The 17,110-nt window shown below is 28.4% G+C and overlaps 1 protein-coding gene across 4 annotated transcripts in view; it reads right to left on the bottom strand.

Moving 5' to 3' along the window:
• LOC129964246 (uncharacterized) overlaps positions 1 to 17,110 on the bottom strand; it is a 146,869-nt gene that overhangs the window by 15,277 nt on the left and 114,482 nt on the right. The window lies entirely within an intron of this gene.

The following is a 17,110-nucleotide window of genomic DNA, read 5'->3' as shown; positions in this document are numbered from 1 at the left end:
GTATGACAGATGCGTACAACCATTTCCGTACAGCTCATAAAAAAGCCAATAAATCACACGTAGCTCTTTGAAAAAAGGGGGTAAGGAGTAATTAGTCTAGGTTTGCTAAAACATATGTTATCTGTTGGCAAGAGTATTTGGCGAGAAAATGTATTGGTATTTTAACTAAATTTTGATGCTTAAACACAGGGGGAAAACTTTTGTCTCTATGTGTATATGCTGGCTCTGTACACACCTTGGCGTCTGCCTATCAAATTTGGCAAATATATATTTTGGAGGGTAGGAAAGTGATTTTTTGAATTTTTAATTAGAATTTTAATTTATCAAAAAATAAGAGAATTATTTGATAACTTTCTAAACATTTTCAGTAAAAAATAGTTTTTACTTCCAAATCATATCAATTCTCTGCATTATTCCTTCAAAATCAAAGTATGCTAAATATAGTTCTCATGAAATGAAAATCAATAAACTTTAAAAAAATCCGAAATAGAAATTCCATTCAAAAAAAAAATACACCTGAACTTAACTATTACCATCACAAACGATTCCCATTGTTTTAAAATAAGTGGAACATTTAAATGTGCATTTCAGCTAATTAATAGCACATAAATCAATAAGAGAATTTAACAGTGATAAATTTACTACTATTTAAAATTAAATCTGTTCAAAGCTTTTGAATTTCTGGAACTCAAATAAATAATTCAAATACACATGAAATAAATAACTTAACAAGCCTGTATAGTTATAAAAATACATCTTATCTTATATTTAAAAATCTAGTATTCTCTTTTATGTGAAAACTTTATCTTTTCGTACGTAAATATAAACGGAAGATCTTGACTATAAAGCATACATGCTATCTAAGATCTGTATTCTTTTTACAGAATAAAATTAAGCAAAGACTGATAAACCAATAAAATTAATGAATTTTTTAAAAATTTTAAGATAATTTACGTAAGACATAATATTTTTTGTATTAATATTTTTAAATGCACTGAATTGCATATTTTTTTCTTCCAAATATACGTGTGTTAAATTTAGTATCTCTACGTCCAATGGTCGATATTTTAAATAGAATGATAGACGCATATATATATACATTCACTTTCATTCTTGGAAGAAAATCTTATTTTGTTAATTAAAGCTTTTAGATTAAAGTCTGAATATTCCACACTTTAATTTTTGAATAATTTTAAACGAAAAATTTGGAGATATCTGTGAAATTTAAAATATATGCTTCCGTGTTAAAAGCCAATTTTTTCCACCACCCCCACCCCCATCCTTTGTGTGTGTGTGCGTATGTTATTAGGTAATTTTTTATTTAAGTTCCTAAAACAGTCCTTATTTTATTTTATGAATTAAAAATAAAACTCATGATATTTTAATGGAACATTACAAATGGAAATTGAATAATAATACGTAAGAAAGCATTTTTCACAATTTTTAAACTTATCCCGCATTTACTATTTATTTGATTTTTATAATATTGCAGTGTATTGAATACTATGATCTAAGAAATCATTTAAATTATTTTTTTGTACATAGTAGCATTAAAGAATTAATGCTCTGTGAAATATTCCTTCAAATCCAATACAAACTCACCAAACTTTTAGCCTATATTGAGAAAAAAAATTATAACTGTTACATAAGTATTATAATGCAGTTTTTTTTTTAATTAGCAATATACTAATAGGAAATTATTAATTTTATTTTAATTACAAGATTGCAAATTTCTATAATGGAAATACTATAATGGAATACTGAAGATTTAATCAAAGTTTCATGTATTATGAATGAAAGTAAATTACAGAAATAGAAGTGAATGTTCACTTATATAGTTATGAAGAAATAAAACATCTCTTTAAAAACTTCTTTAATGTTACAGCAAGAGTTTCTTCTGCAATGCAGTAAAAGAAGTCTGACTTTATTTTTTTAAATAAAGAAACTAATGTACTAAATTCATTTGCTCTTAAAATCTTATATGGATCTCGACTGGACTTCTGAAAACTATGGGCTCATTGTGAGATAACCAGACTTTTTCCATAGAAAAATATCTGCAAATTGTGCATTGTTTTCACGAAAAAAATCGCTTAAGAACGTCCGAATCAATGGTAAAATCGAAAGATGCCCTTGAAGCCAGTTCTATTAAATATAATTAAATTCCCAAGAGATTTGAATCTACTATACAGCGCTGTTATGTCAACAGTCCAAAAAAATTATTTAAATCATTCTAATCTGGGGGGGGGGGGAGGGGACAAGATTTTTAAATAGGTAAAATTGGCAATTGTCAAGGAACCCCTCAGCTCTTGATAATTTTTAATAGTTGTAGAAAGGTAAATGGTTTTATACTTTCATTTAATGACAGTGGGCCGTGCAGTCAAATTTATTCAAGTTATAATCAAAATTATAAATTAATTTTGAGACTTTACTCTAGTAATATTTCTAATTACCATTTACTCGTTATGCTATTTTATAATTCTAAAAAATTTGAAGCTTTACAGTTTAAAGAAATATATTTCCCCCTTTTACAATATTGTTTAGAGTGTTATAGAAAGTTTTCTTTTGTTTTCGATATTTTGCTTAAAATTAATTTTACGTTTTGACAGTGCCCTTTTTTTATTTGTACAATATTGAAATGGACTTTTTAGAAAGGGACTTGCGACTTCAGTTTTCAAAATTTACTACATAAAATTGCTGAATAAAAATTAAATTAAAATCAATAAAAATTTTGGAGGGAAAAAGGGGCTTCGAGATTTACATTATCTCAGGCCCCCAGGAAGGTTTAAAAAGGCCATGAATTCTTTTGAAATTAGAAATAATTACATTGTTTAAAATATGAAAAAAAAACGCATAGCTAATAAGTAAACATTTCAATAAAGGGGTAGATGTATATTGTTGAAGAGTATTTTACCAGAACTTCATTCAACACTATTTTTAATGACTTTTTGTACATATAAGAACGATCTTTAATGAAATTAAAGTTTCTGAAGAACATATACTACATATATTAATGTAAAAATCCTTTTTCTTAATTTTGTTTTATATTTAACAGCAGATTTCGATTATAGTTTAATGAATAGTGCAACTAGAAGAAAATTAAATTTGAATTCAGCTAATATTTCCTACAAATTTTCGCAGGTACAAATGATCAGTTAGCAAAATATTAATATACTTCTGATTTAGTAAGCTGCTTATTTTACGCACCTTATACTTAAAATATATCATACATTAAGTGCAAAGTCGTATAATGAACAAATAATTTATCAGAGTACAGATTTTTGAAAAAAATGTAACAACATTTAAATTAAATCTACGATGATAAACAGAAAAGTTTAAATTTGAATGGCGCTCTACTCTGGAAACTGATTTTTTTAAAACAAATACAAATCCCTCCTTACAAATCCTTCCAATTCCACTAACCTCATTTAATTGTACTTTAAATTTAAGAAATAATTTTTAATCGCCTATATTTAAATAACGAACTTATTGAATTAAATAAACGAATCAAGAAGAAATAAATCAAAAATTAATGAAACGCAAACTCTTACGTTTAATGCAAAACGTTATATTTATGTAAAGTAATGCATTTATATCTGAAATCTAGAAAAAATGATTATTATTTCGAAGTGTGTACACTATTTATATGAGCAGAAATATCTTTCCTAAATGTTTTTATCTTACATTTTTAAATATATACATTGAAAAGCAATCCATCTTTCATAAAAAGCAAAGTGGAAATTATTCCTATAGTATTAAAACGCATGAAATTATATTAATGAACGTATCGTTAAGTATTCGAAATTGTGCCAAACCTCAGACTAACTCTCGCCAAATATGACACTTTTAGATAACGTTTAAGATGTTGTAACCTCTTCTAGAACTGAACCTTCGCAGTAACTCAACCGCATTGTAAACGAGACAACTGATTGACAGTTTTATGATTCGTACGCAAATGGTTGTACGCATCTGTCCCACTACCTATTTTTTCTGCTACAGATTGTTTTAAAAAAGAAAGAACATATTAACTAGTTTTGCTTTTTCTTACAAAGTAATTATTTTTAGTAGTATTCCGATTATATAAATACTTTGCAATAATGTAGTTCTTTGATATAAATTAATAATTCCTTTATTAAACTGGAAATTCATATAAAAAAAATATTTAATCATTTGCAATGATGTTGATAATTTGTTTAATAAAAAGGAATTAATAAATATTAAGATTGTTTGCATATAATGATACAAAATAATACCTTTGCAAATTAAATTTTCAATATTTTTTTATTAAAATCAAAACAGCAGACAGGTAACACTGAAGATATTATGATGTTTTCATTTTGAGCGTTTTACAGATATTGAAGACATATCTCATCAGAGACAATACTGAGATAACATATTTTTTTAAAGATAATATAGATAAATTCTGTTGACAAAAGAAGATAAAACTGTACAAAATTTCTATTCTTGAGAATGACAGTTTACTCTTTCTTAGTTGCTATACTATGCAGAGTTAATTATTTCTTTGGTAGCGAAAAGAATTAATTATGAACTTGGATATCATGAAACTTGCAATGCAATATTATTTCGATTAAATTTTTTGAAATAAGTTAAATTATAGTTTTAAATAAACTTAAAAAAATCTTTCATAAAAGTACCAGGGAAAACGAAAGTTAAACCAATAGAAAGAATAGATAAAACCAGCAGGAGTAGTCTCCATGAAACTTTCTTGTATATTCCTTTATAAAGGCGTTATTCCCCCATCCCAGGTAAAAATTATCGACCTTGGACAAGCCTGTGGACATCACAAGTGCTCAAATTTTTATTTCCAGTTCCGTATATAAATGTTTTGGACCTCTAAGTATAATGAAGAAAACCAAATAAGCATTTTGAACGCCTATTTTGTGACAACTCGAAAACAAAATTTATTGTATAATCGCAATTATAGCAACAAATTCACGTATCAAATTTCATTTATCTAAATGAATTTATGAAAATCCTTTAATGAATTTATCTAAATGCTTACCTTTATTCTTATCTTATTTGCATGCGACAGTACAGACCGACAGACTGTCAACTGGTAATCGTCAACGGATTCGGTAGAAAATTTGATATGGTGTTATTCTTTAGATGATAAAATCACGTACCAAATTTGAGCCCTCTTAACTTTACGTTTTGTAATTATCATGCTGATTTGTACTCTGACAGAGAGATTTTCTGCAAATGGATTTCGTTGAAAATTTAACAGAAATCTATAAATTTGGTGAAAAAAGACAAGGTACCAAATTTCATTTGTTGTATTCAAAGTGTTTTTGAATTATCGTGTTCACAGACAGACATAATTTCAAAAATGCTTTCTTCGGACTCAGAGAACATGGAAGTTCGTCAAAATCTCGAGTTTGAATAGTTTGATGATTACAATATTTTATCTTTGTCGGGGGGAAAAAGACCATATACTGGAAAGAAAGAAAAATAGAGAAAGGAAACAATAATTAATATTTTTTTTTCCACAAGCATATATACACTGGTGTGCAAAACTTAAGCAACAATGTAAATTTTAAGCAGGTAGCCATGAAATTGCAGAAATGAGGTTATTGCGTTCAGTACAATTATCACCCAATTCAGTAGAAAGGTGATGCGTATGCAAATGTCAGGAACAAAACGTCATAGGTGACGTGAGTGTATGCAAAACGCGTACAATCGGCGCGCGCAGCTCAAGACTACAAGGAAAGAAAGAACGGAGGTGCAATCCAAGACATTCGCAAGTGAGTTCTATCGTGAAATATGGCTAGAAGAAATTACCTGGACAACTTCACACGTGGAAGAATGATCGGAAAGCTGGAAGAGGGGCGCAGTTTGATCAGTGTAGCTGAAGAGTTCGGAATCAACAAAAAGCGCAACTTCAAATTATAGTGTTGAAATGTTTGAAGAGATAAATTAGAATTGATATTGCAACATCGCGGCTGATTTAATAATCAATTTTATTTATCCTCAAAATTCTCTTCATGTTCCTGTTCTATGTCTTGGTGAGATACATGATGATTTGGTGACAAATTCTCAGCTTGGAGTTCCGAGGTCACCGAGGTTCGAAAGCTTGCTTTCTAGGAAGGTCCAACGCGCATATTAACAGGGTAGCCATGAGAAGAATACGATTGCACAAATTTCTTATGCGAAATTATTGCGGCCTCTCTCGTTGTGCATATAGCATATTGAGATATATGCTTTACCTTCAAAAGGGCCGAAGTACATAAGTATATATATAATATTGTAAACTTAATTTTGGTGATATGTGGCCGAAAAGAAGAAACTTTTGGAATAAAATTCAATTTATTTTACACGGGTAGCGTAATTTGTACGTAGGATAATCGTTGATAAAGAGATGCGCCTGTTTACAACGCGACACAAGCTCGAAATGAAAAGTAATTTTTTACCGAGTGATTTTACGAAGAGTTGCTGTTAGGGATTTCTTTGACATGTGTAGACTTAGGAAAGCGAATCTTAAGTATTTTCTAAAAGGAATGCGTAAGTATTAGGGATTTTTATCCCTTTTCTCTGAGCATGAGAGACTGCAATGATAAGCAATTTTTTAAAGCGCGTGTTAGAAATAAATTTAAAAAGTGGAATTTGGAACCGGAAATAAGAAAAAAAATTTAGAATGAAGTAGTATGGGCTAATTTGAGATAAAAATTAAAAATTACCTAACTAAGATTTAAATTAGATTTTAAAATGTCACATATATTTGGATGCAATATACAGAGATAGCATATGTGAATGACAAGATATTAAATATTTATATCTTCAAAACTGTTACACATGATATAATCAGTAATAAATGAGAATGAAAAAAAAACATTTTAATTTTTTTCAGTTACAAATGTTTGATGAATGACATGATGACCGTTAGAAAGAGCGGCATTTTTTCATAACAACGCTCGCCCTCATGTGGTGCTGCAACTGCTGCAGCAGTTTCCCTGGGAAGTCATTCAATTCGTTACGCATATAATCCCAGCCCTTCCCAACAGTTCCTGTTATCTATTATAATAAACGAAAAAGTTCCTGCCGGGCTGACTTCAGTAAATATATTCATCCAAGTCCAGTACATAATTTCCAGTAGAACTTCTGCAGCAGTTACAGCACCGCATGAGGGTGAACGTTGTTGTGAAGCAACAGATAATTGTTTCACGGTTCCATACTGCTTAAATTACTATGGTTTTTATATTGAAAGATAACTGTATTTGCTTTAAGAAATATTGTCATGTAATTATGTTTTGTGTCTTTTTACTGCTCCAAAGTCTGAATCTCCAAAAATGCAGCTCCAGGCACAGGGAAAGTCTGGAAGACATAAAGCACTCAAATACAAATACTCCCTCATCAACTTTGAAAAGATTTCAAAGCTGATAAGTCTATAAAGATGGGTCACAAATCAGATCTATGCAAAGAACTGAGATCTATTCTCCAAAATATTTTTGATAAAAGTGATTTATAATCATTATCGTTCCATCTTCATCTCGCATCCACATGTTAATTATTTTCTTTGTCTCGAGATAAATTTGTACTCTTGTGGTCATCGTTGATCGTATTTTTATTTTCACCCCTGGAGATAATGTTTAATTGCTCTGTCTCTTATGTTATATTTTGCATTTTGTTTTTTTTTAATTCTCTTTTTTTCACGCATTTCGATATATTTGTCATTATCACCTGCTACCCTCATCGTTTTAGCTTCATATATACAGCTGTTGGACCATGTTGGTTTGCTGGTAATATCTGCACATTTGTAACAGCTGAATGTTTGTAACAAATTATTATTGTAACAACACAATTCTTGCCGGCGAAGAAGCAGATACTACATCGAAGTGAATCACTTTGGATCTTTATAGAAATGAAAATCCTGCTATCGATGTCACAGAAACCACATCTCTCGATTTCCTGCATCGTTTCTTCGACCTTTTATTTTTATTTATTTATTTATTTCAATTCATCACCTATAACGTTGTGCTCAGTATAAGTGTTCAAAATTCTACCTGTTGCTGCCGCACAGATTAAAAAAAATCTAAATTTTAATGAACTGTTAACTGGCGTAACGCCAAAGCGGCGAGCGCCAAATCCTCATCAGAATTAAAACCTCTCTATGAACTTCCTCTGTGTATCCATGGTGACGATCCTGTTCGACATAAAGACAACTTTTGGCTTCACGAAGAAGAAAACAATTATAAGAAAACTGAAGAACGGAAAGATAATTACCAGCGAAAGATACAAACGATGGATCTTTTTTTTTTAATTCAACATCGAGCTAAAAAAATAAATAAATAAAAAAAAGATGAATTCTTCCAAGGATTGCATCTTCAATGGACAAATCAATAAAAGGACGAAGGCAAAAATGTCGATACAAGAGCCTGGTAACCTGATCTTGGTATTTGACCTGAGATTACAAATGATTTAGAAAGTCTATCATACAAACTGAGGCGATGTCATATGGTTTTTATTATAATAATAATTATAATTATTTCGAACAATATTCAGAGTCTGAAGATCTGAAATGTTGTAAACACGAAAATAATACTTAGCCAAACGATATTGTTATTTCCTCTAATATTTCAAACAGCACATTTATTACTTAAAAATAATTTATTTAAATTCTATTCAAATCTTGTTAAATTTTTGAAAATTGTAATGCGTTTTTAATTATTGTTGTATCCGCATGAAGATTTTTCTGAAGTTTGAAAAAAAAATTAAATGGAAGTTTGCATTAATCAAGAACAGTTTCCTTCCCCCATCATTTCATTTGCAGCAACCAAATTAACCAAAAAAAATTATAATGATATTATTATCGAATTTGGCACGAAATATATGAAAAAGAGAAAAAAATATATTGTAATATTGAGAAGACATTGTAAGTTGATTTCAAAATTGCATTTTGTAAGTTTACGAAGCAGTTATTTTTGTTTGATGCATTAATGTTTTGTTGTGATATTAGAATTTTAACTTTATAAAAACAATTTAATTATTTATCATATTTATTATTTAAATTCCTATTGTACTACCTTGAATAGTGTGACAAAAAACAAAATGCAATATATTATTATTTGGTTGATCGAAATATATTTCTTGGCCCCATAAGTCAACTTTACACCAACTCTTGCTTTGGGTCTGCTGGTTCTACATATGAAACTGTCATTGGTCAGTGGCATAGCGACGGAGAGGGCATGGATGGTTTAGGTAATTTCAGACGCCAGTCTTAAGGGCCGTCATGTTGGCAAAATTTTACTGCATTTATGTCACTTTTTAAAGTCAATTTTGATAAATGTACAAAATGAAACCATGCCATTTCGCTATTTGTTAAAGAAGCAGCAAGAAAATCCCATTAAGCACAGAGTGACTCTTACATTTTCTAAAAGTATGGAGTGATAATCTAGAAAGCGTATTGCTGAGTTAGACTTCGTTTTGGTGCTTTGACCACGAATCAAAATTGCGAATCTTTTCGAATTATTAAAACTAACCGTAGAGATAAAATTGTCACCTTCAATTTGAATAGTCACATTCTGCTGAAAAACATGGATTTTCATAAATTTAATACTTAAAGTAGAAGATTATCGACTAAGCAGACAAGGCTAGTACCTAGACCGAGGAGGCCTGTAAACAGATAGATTTAAAAATGTTATGAACATAGCTGCCAAATAAATAAATTTGGAAAAGGGCAATTCTGTGAAATTACAAAATTTTTTGTGACTATAGTATGTGCTTATATTGAATTATTAAAATCTTAATTAAAAAATTAATAGGTTATAATTAATTGTTTATAATATAATTTAATATTAATCATTCAACTAATTAATTTATATTCCATTTGATAAATTCGGTGAAATAATAATTTTTAATGTTACATGTGTTTGAATTAGCATTTCCTTATAATCTATTAACTAATTAATAGAATTATAAATGATTATCTTCTTACAGTTTATCATAATAATTACTTGCTTTTATTTTTCAGCGGGTAATTTAAGGTAATTCAAGTGCACATTAATATTATTATCATCAAATCGAGAATTTTCTTACTTCCCTTGAGACTTCTCATCCACTTATACCCGCCAAGTGGTGCCCGCCGGTGGAAGGGTTTTCCACTATAAATCGACATAATGCGTTAGTAATGCAAAAATAAAGAAGAAGAAGTAGAAAAAAAAAAGATTAATGATGTTTTAAACTATTCCGATTTTTTTTTCATTTATTGATATATTAAGTAAATGTTCTTGGAAAAATCAAATGTTTAGAGATAAATACTTCTACTTAGCAAATTTCTAATTCAAAATTATTTTTACAATTTCATCGATAAATTAAGTTCTTACTTTTCAATGAATTCTTTTTCTATATCCAAACGGATTTTAAAAATAGAATAAATTTCTTTTACCTCTGAAAGTAATTTTTAAATACAATGCTTCACGAAATTCTAATCCAAGTCTACTAATTTGATTTCCAAGCATTGTAGGTAAAAAATAAATATTGAATGTTAAATAGCTCTTGAAGAAAAGAATGATTTCTAGTAGAATTAAATTTCTATTCCTTAGCTTCTTAAAAAAAAACAGACGTATTTCCAATCAAATCGCCCCGAAAAATTAATTTTATTACTGTGCAAATCTATTTTTTTAAAAAATTAGCCGATCTTCCAATTACTGCAGAAATACAAATTCCACAAAATATGTTGTTAAGAATTTTTATGAGTATTCCATTAAGGATGGCATCAGAACATTTAGTATGAGGCTTAAATTCTCCTTTATATAATAATTTCTAAATTATTAATAAAACTGTAAACGTCAGTTACTTTAATATATTTTTTTCATTAAAATAAAGATTGTTGAGAATCTTGAAGCTAAAAAAGTTGCAACAGGTAGAATATTATTATTATCATGATCGAAATCGTTTTAGAATATTACTTTTGTATTAAAAATGGCGGGAAAATATTTTATCTTGATTCGAGAAACATCTGCTCATTTTCCTATTTATCAAAAACATTTCCTATTCTTCAAAACAAACTGCATTAAAAACTCGTCTGAATCGTTGTGAATCTGATTCAAATTTGTAACAATATGAAAACATTTTTTTTTTTCTAATTTGTTTCTCGGGCTACTTCTTCAAGGTAGAAATTATTACTTCCGGTATAGTAACCTTCCGGTGTAAACAATCGCCAAATACATTTTACTCTTTTTTTTTTGTCGCCAACATTATATTTGTGTTTTACATTAATTGAGTGTAAATACGTGATTTTCTTTGATTTTTATTTCTAGCTTTATTTATTCTTTATTTTCCTTAAGCAATCAATTAAAAAACTTTTAAATTACTCCCTAAATATGATTCTATGAAAGATTTAGCATTATGTTCTGGAATACATCTATAATCAGTTTAATTTGTTTGAAGAGCGAGAAACTTTAAAAACTAATAAACGAGTCATTTGTATCAAAATTAAAAAAGAAATAATTCATAATTATTGTTTTTTAAGGTCAAAAATGGAAAATAAATGTTTAAATCTAAAACAAGGTCATTTAATACTAAGGCATGCTAGAAATTAAAAATAAATACGAAGGGAAACAAGCTTTCAATCTATACATTACAGAACAAATTTAAATGAATTTTTTAATATTTTCAGATAGGTTGAAAGTTTGAAGATATTTATTTTCACACATTACTCTAGAAGCTATCTGTTGTATGTTTGAAAGAAAGAAAAAAATTATTTCCCGAAAAAGATTGATAAAGTTATTTAGATTGTTTTGTTTGGCAACGTGAATATATTTATGCTTTATGATTTTATTCTTTAAAAAAAAGAAGTTCTAAATTTTGAGTTCTAAAAATAAATGTACACAGGTAAGATGATTTTTTAATTTACATATATGTAATTTAATCAAATTGTTTCAATGCTTTTTGTATCGTTTTTCCATAAATTCTGCATAAGGTATTTCAGTGAAAATAGGAAACCTTACGTAAACATAAATAAATAAAAAATAAAATAAACATGAATTAAATGCTTATCTAGAATTATTTATTTTGTGATTTTTATTTATTTTGTGATATTTATTTAATTAATTTCTTTCATCCTGCAATTATGAAGAATTTAGTCCAAATAGAGCTCACAAAATTAACAATGTATTAAATACAACATAAATATATGATAAAATTTCGATATCCATTCAGTATATTATTGGGATAAGAAGAAGCGATTTAATTTCGAAATTATTGAATTAGAAAATTATGTTTTATTATCATGTGAGAACATAATGCTGTTTTAGAAATAGAGTTTGTAAAAATCTTTAAAAAAAAAAAAAAAAAAAACTGGCCAAATATAAATGAGCATGTTTCTTTTGTGATCATCGAATAAAGCAATTAGAGCCATAGAAAACGTTAAACGAATGTTAAACCTATTTTCCATAAGTGAAAATACCTCTGAAGAAAGATTTTGATATCAAGAAGAATCTACACTTTTTCCAAATTTTATGGAGTCGGAAATTATAGACTCTAGGAATTGGAGTTATAGAAAACTTTAAAATATTTTTTAAATGGTATTTTCCCATTTCATTGTTCCAGGCGATAAAGTCGCCAAAATTATAAAGGCGACACCAAATTCAATATCCCCGCTGCTAACCTTTTAACATTTTTTTTATGTGCATACTGTGTGTTATCGCCAATAAGGTCTGCTTGGCGAAATTTCCGACAGCGAAATGAAAAATTACCGAAAAAAAATTCCACATTCAAAAGTTCGAATTTTATTCCTGAATTTCAACTTTTTCTTTTAACTCTAATTATATAATTGAAAATATTTCTGCAGAAAGACTTTGGTATGGATAGCAATGTATTATTTTCAAAATATTTCAGATGGTTCTTACCATGAATGTATTCTATGTGACTAACTGTGGTTTAAAAATCCATCTCTTCGCAATCGAAATTTTAACTCAAAAAAAAAAAAAAATGCATATGATAACTTGATGTGCGATGGCATATTTCTATCATTGCTATTTTTTTCTAAATAATATTATAACAATGAACTTTGGTATTTATTAATTTATGGTGAATGATTGCGATTCTTTTGCTATAATTTTGTGTGCGAAAATACCAGTTTCTTCCTGTAAACTTTGTATAAACCGTATAAACAGTTGCTTGCTTTCTTCTCTTAAGTAGAAGTGCTCTGAAGCGTTCTCATAGATTTTGGTGCTACATTTGGCGAATTTTGGCTTTTTCACCGTTAATTAATAAGTACCTAAACTATTTGTTTTTGAACGCTGCACGGCAGTAATCATTTAGCCGTTTCACTATTGAAAACCGCGATATTTTTTTTTATTTATTCTCATTAGTTTTTATTTTCCTGTATTCGAAAAAGAGAAATTGTAAGTATCGTAATTTTCAAAAATTTCGAACTCGAAGATTTAACGAATCAGCGTTTAGACTTCATTGAGCCCGTAAAGCATAGTTTTGGATTTCTGTCTGTGAACACGATAGCTCAAAAACGCTTTGAGGTAGACTGACTAGATTTCTTATATAATCTCTATTTCAAATTTGTAGATTTTTTTTTTCTTTTTTAAGTTTTGAACAACAATATCCGAATATAAACACAATAGCCACGAAATGAAGAGATCTAGATGGATAAAATTTGGTACATAAATTTATAATTTAAAATGTAGGCCTGTACCAAATTTGAAATTAAATCCGTCGTGTGGTTGACAATCTGTCAGTCTAAACTTCCAGAAGTATGTAAATTTGATAACTCAAAAAACAACAACAATGACTTTAATGTGTGAAATTTGGCATGTGATTTAGTGATTGCAATTACAGTTATATGTTAAATTTTGGTTTCAGTTGGTCAGAAAAAAGGCATATTAAATGCATAAAATTTTGACATTTTTGTGTTTACTGTATCAAACAATCAAATACAAAAAAAAAAAAAAAAAAAAAAAAGTGGAAAAGAAAGAGGGGGAAAAAACACACCTAAGATCGTACCCTAATAGACTCTTTCTTAACTACTTCTCCCCTATTGCATGCGGTTAATAACACATAAATACATTTATTAGAGAGAGACTACTCTCGCTGATTCTCTATATAATTCATTAAATATTTAGATATATGAAAGTAGTTGAGTGCAATCAATTTATATTATGTTATTTATTGCAGACTAATGTTGGAATATATTTATTGAAGGAAATGTTACATCATAGCTTGAAATAATGGACTAATAAGTGGCATATGTAATTGTGTTTGTCACATGACAGTATATATATATTGTCGCCGATAAATAATATCTTATTATTTCTACCGTATTGGTGTTTTGCATCAAGTCCTGCAAAAATCACCCCCCCCCCCCAAAGAAAGCCAATATATTGCCTTATTACTTGAAGTAAAAGTATATCTAAATGATTTATCTGAAATTAAATATAAACAATATCATTGGTGAACCAACCAAGGCGACTAGTATGCGATATTCCTTAATTATAAAACTTTTATTTTCTTTTTTAAAACATTTATACACTTTCCCATACTGATAAATGTATCATTTAATTCAAAGAAAGACCGTGTAATTCATCGATTAGATCATGTTTGGTTAAATAGTGTGGTTAAACGCGACTTAGGAATTTAAGTAAATGCCTATGGAGCATTAAAGGATGATATTTTGTCTTTGGCTAAGATTAAGGAGCTAGAGATGAGAAGCGAAGACATCAATGAGCTGATGAAAGAACATAGTTAGAAATATCCGTTTCGTGTCCCAGCAGAAAGCTGCGGAGGAGATTTGGTCAGGAGAGGAAGAAATAACAGACGCTACAAAGCAACAACCTTCCATTGAAATAAGAGTGATGCTGAAAGCATGAGAAATTACTGACTTTATCGTGGCACCCCCCCCCCTCCTGATAAGGCAGTCAGTTGAAAATTTGTTTAAAAATGATGCCGTGTCTTATTTTCGCCAAATTTTGAAGCGTTACCAAAGACAAATCTCTTTAAACAGCTTTCTTACCAAAAAAAAAAAAAAGGCATATATTATAAATAATAAATTACAGTATTATAAATTTGTTTGAGTTTATTTTTGGGAATGGATCGTATTCTTCTATTTTATATGGATTCCTATGGAAAAAAATAACTTTCCTTAACAAGTGTTTTGCATTACGAGTAAGATTCGTTAACGAATTATGCTCGCTAAGAGAGGTTTCGTTGTGCTTTGGAAGGTGAAAGTATGCACCATAGAACAAGATGCTGTAAATTTTAAAATTTTAATGAAAATTCTATACAATTATGTGAAATGTTGTAATCTTTTCGCAAACATTTCAAAAACTATTACAATATAAAAATTATTTTTACATCACATTAAGAATACAAAAAAATATCTCTTTAATGATGCCAATTTTTTGCCCTATTTTCAATCAATATGAAAAAAAATATTTTAAGCGAATTTTTGACTTCATATTGAAATGGAGCTAAGATCTTTTTCATCATTGCTACTAATATTTCACTCTGCTTTTCTTCACGGTTGATGATGAAAGAGTAGACTACAGCCTATTTACCCATAATTTTCCTTTATAAAATATGCTTTTAAAATGCTTTTTGATATGTGCTGTACTTACAAGTGCGCTTAAATTTTTATAAATAACCAATATAGAATTTTTCTTAAAATTCGCGTCCATTTTTAAATAGTGCTGGTCTTAAATGTAATATAATTGGACGTAATCCTCTGAGTTATTACACAAATTACAAAACATCTTCTGTAACACTCATAAAATAATGCTGAACGTTTCTACTTTCAGTTCTTATATTCCAAATAAAAATGTTTAGTTCCAACAGGAAATTTTTGTATTCTACATATTTAAACATTTCTTTTTTTTTTTTTCAAATTTAAATTTAGATTTTAGGTGAGATGATAAGGAGATGCATTGTGCAAAAATTAAAAATTAAATGAATTTTTGGTGTTTTTTCATGATTTCAAATGTTAGAGCACAAATATAATTGGACATCATCTTAAAATTCAAAAATTATCTTATCAATGATAACAATATTTTTGTAGTATATATATTTTATATTTATGATTCATTTTTTAAAAAGATTTTAAGCATATTTTATAACAAAATAATACATTGCTGTAGCGAAATTCTAACTAGTTTTGCTACTAATGTTTCAGGCCGGATTTTTCTTACTTTGTTGTAAATGAAGATAATAAAAATAGATTTATTTTTATTCATAGTATTTAATTCATAGTACTTTTTTTCTTAAAAACATGCCTTTAATAATTTTTTGAAATTTTTGTTGTATTTTTCAAATAATGCTTAATTTTGGAACTATTTGAATATTCGACTTTTTTTGTCTTATTGTGTTGGTTCAGTATAAACCTTGCTTTTATTAAAAATTTTGAAATTTTGTTGCATTTACAATTAAGATTTTAGCTCAGGATCTGGCAATGGCAAAATAAAAAAACAAACTTTAAAGTGTATCTTGTAGGCACCTCTGACGCTGCACATTTTCATGTAATTATGGAAGAATATATTAGAAATAATAATAGAAACAGAAAACTTGAAAAATGGATATCACAATGAATAGAACAGCATAAGGCTTCGGAAATAATATAAGTATGTGTCTATCAAAGTTGAACTCCGAAAATACTTTTCTGGGGTAGCTATCAAAAATAAGCTCATAAAAAAAATGCTTCACTGAAAACTCTAGTTGCCATTAATTTCGCCGAACCAGCTGGTCGCCAAAAGCGGCTATTTATAAATATTTTGAAATTTTGTAAATATTTTTTTTGAAATTCATTACTAGATGGTACTTTTTATACGGAATAAAAATTTCATTTAAATTAGTTGATTAATTAATAATTAAGTTGTACATGCAGATCTGCATTAAGGTGTACATACACACTTGAAACTTCAAAAATTGTTCAAATTATCGAATATCTTTTTATTGCTTCAAAATGCTCTCTGATTCTTTATCTTTCAAACGATACCAAGATGTTGTCAATATTCGGAATATTTCTCGAGTTATAATTATTTTTCTTGAGGTGCTTTCACTAAAAACTCTAGTTTCGGGTTTTTTAAAACTCATTTTATGAAGAATGATATTTTTGCACTATGTTGCCTTCATTCAAATAATCAGAACTCAACAAGAA

Source organism: Argiope bruennichi, chromosome 3, assembly GCF_947563725.1.
Source record: "Argiope bruennichi chromosome 3, qqArgBrue1.1, whole genome shotgun sequence".
NCBI classification, from domain to species: domain Eukaryota; kingdom Metazoa; phylum Arthropoda; class Arachnida; order Araneae; family Araneidae; genus Argiope; species Argiope bruennichi.
Note: the sequence above shows the minus strand (reverse complement) of the source record. Positions and strands in the feature narration are given on the sequence as shown.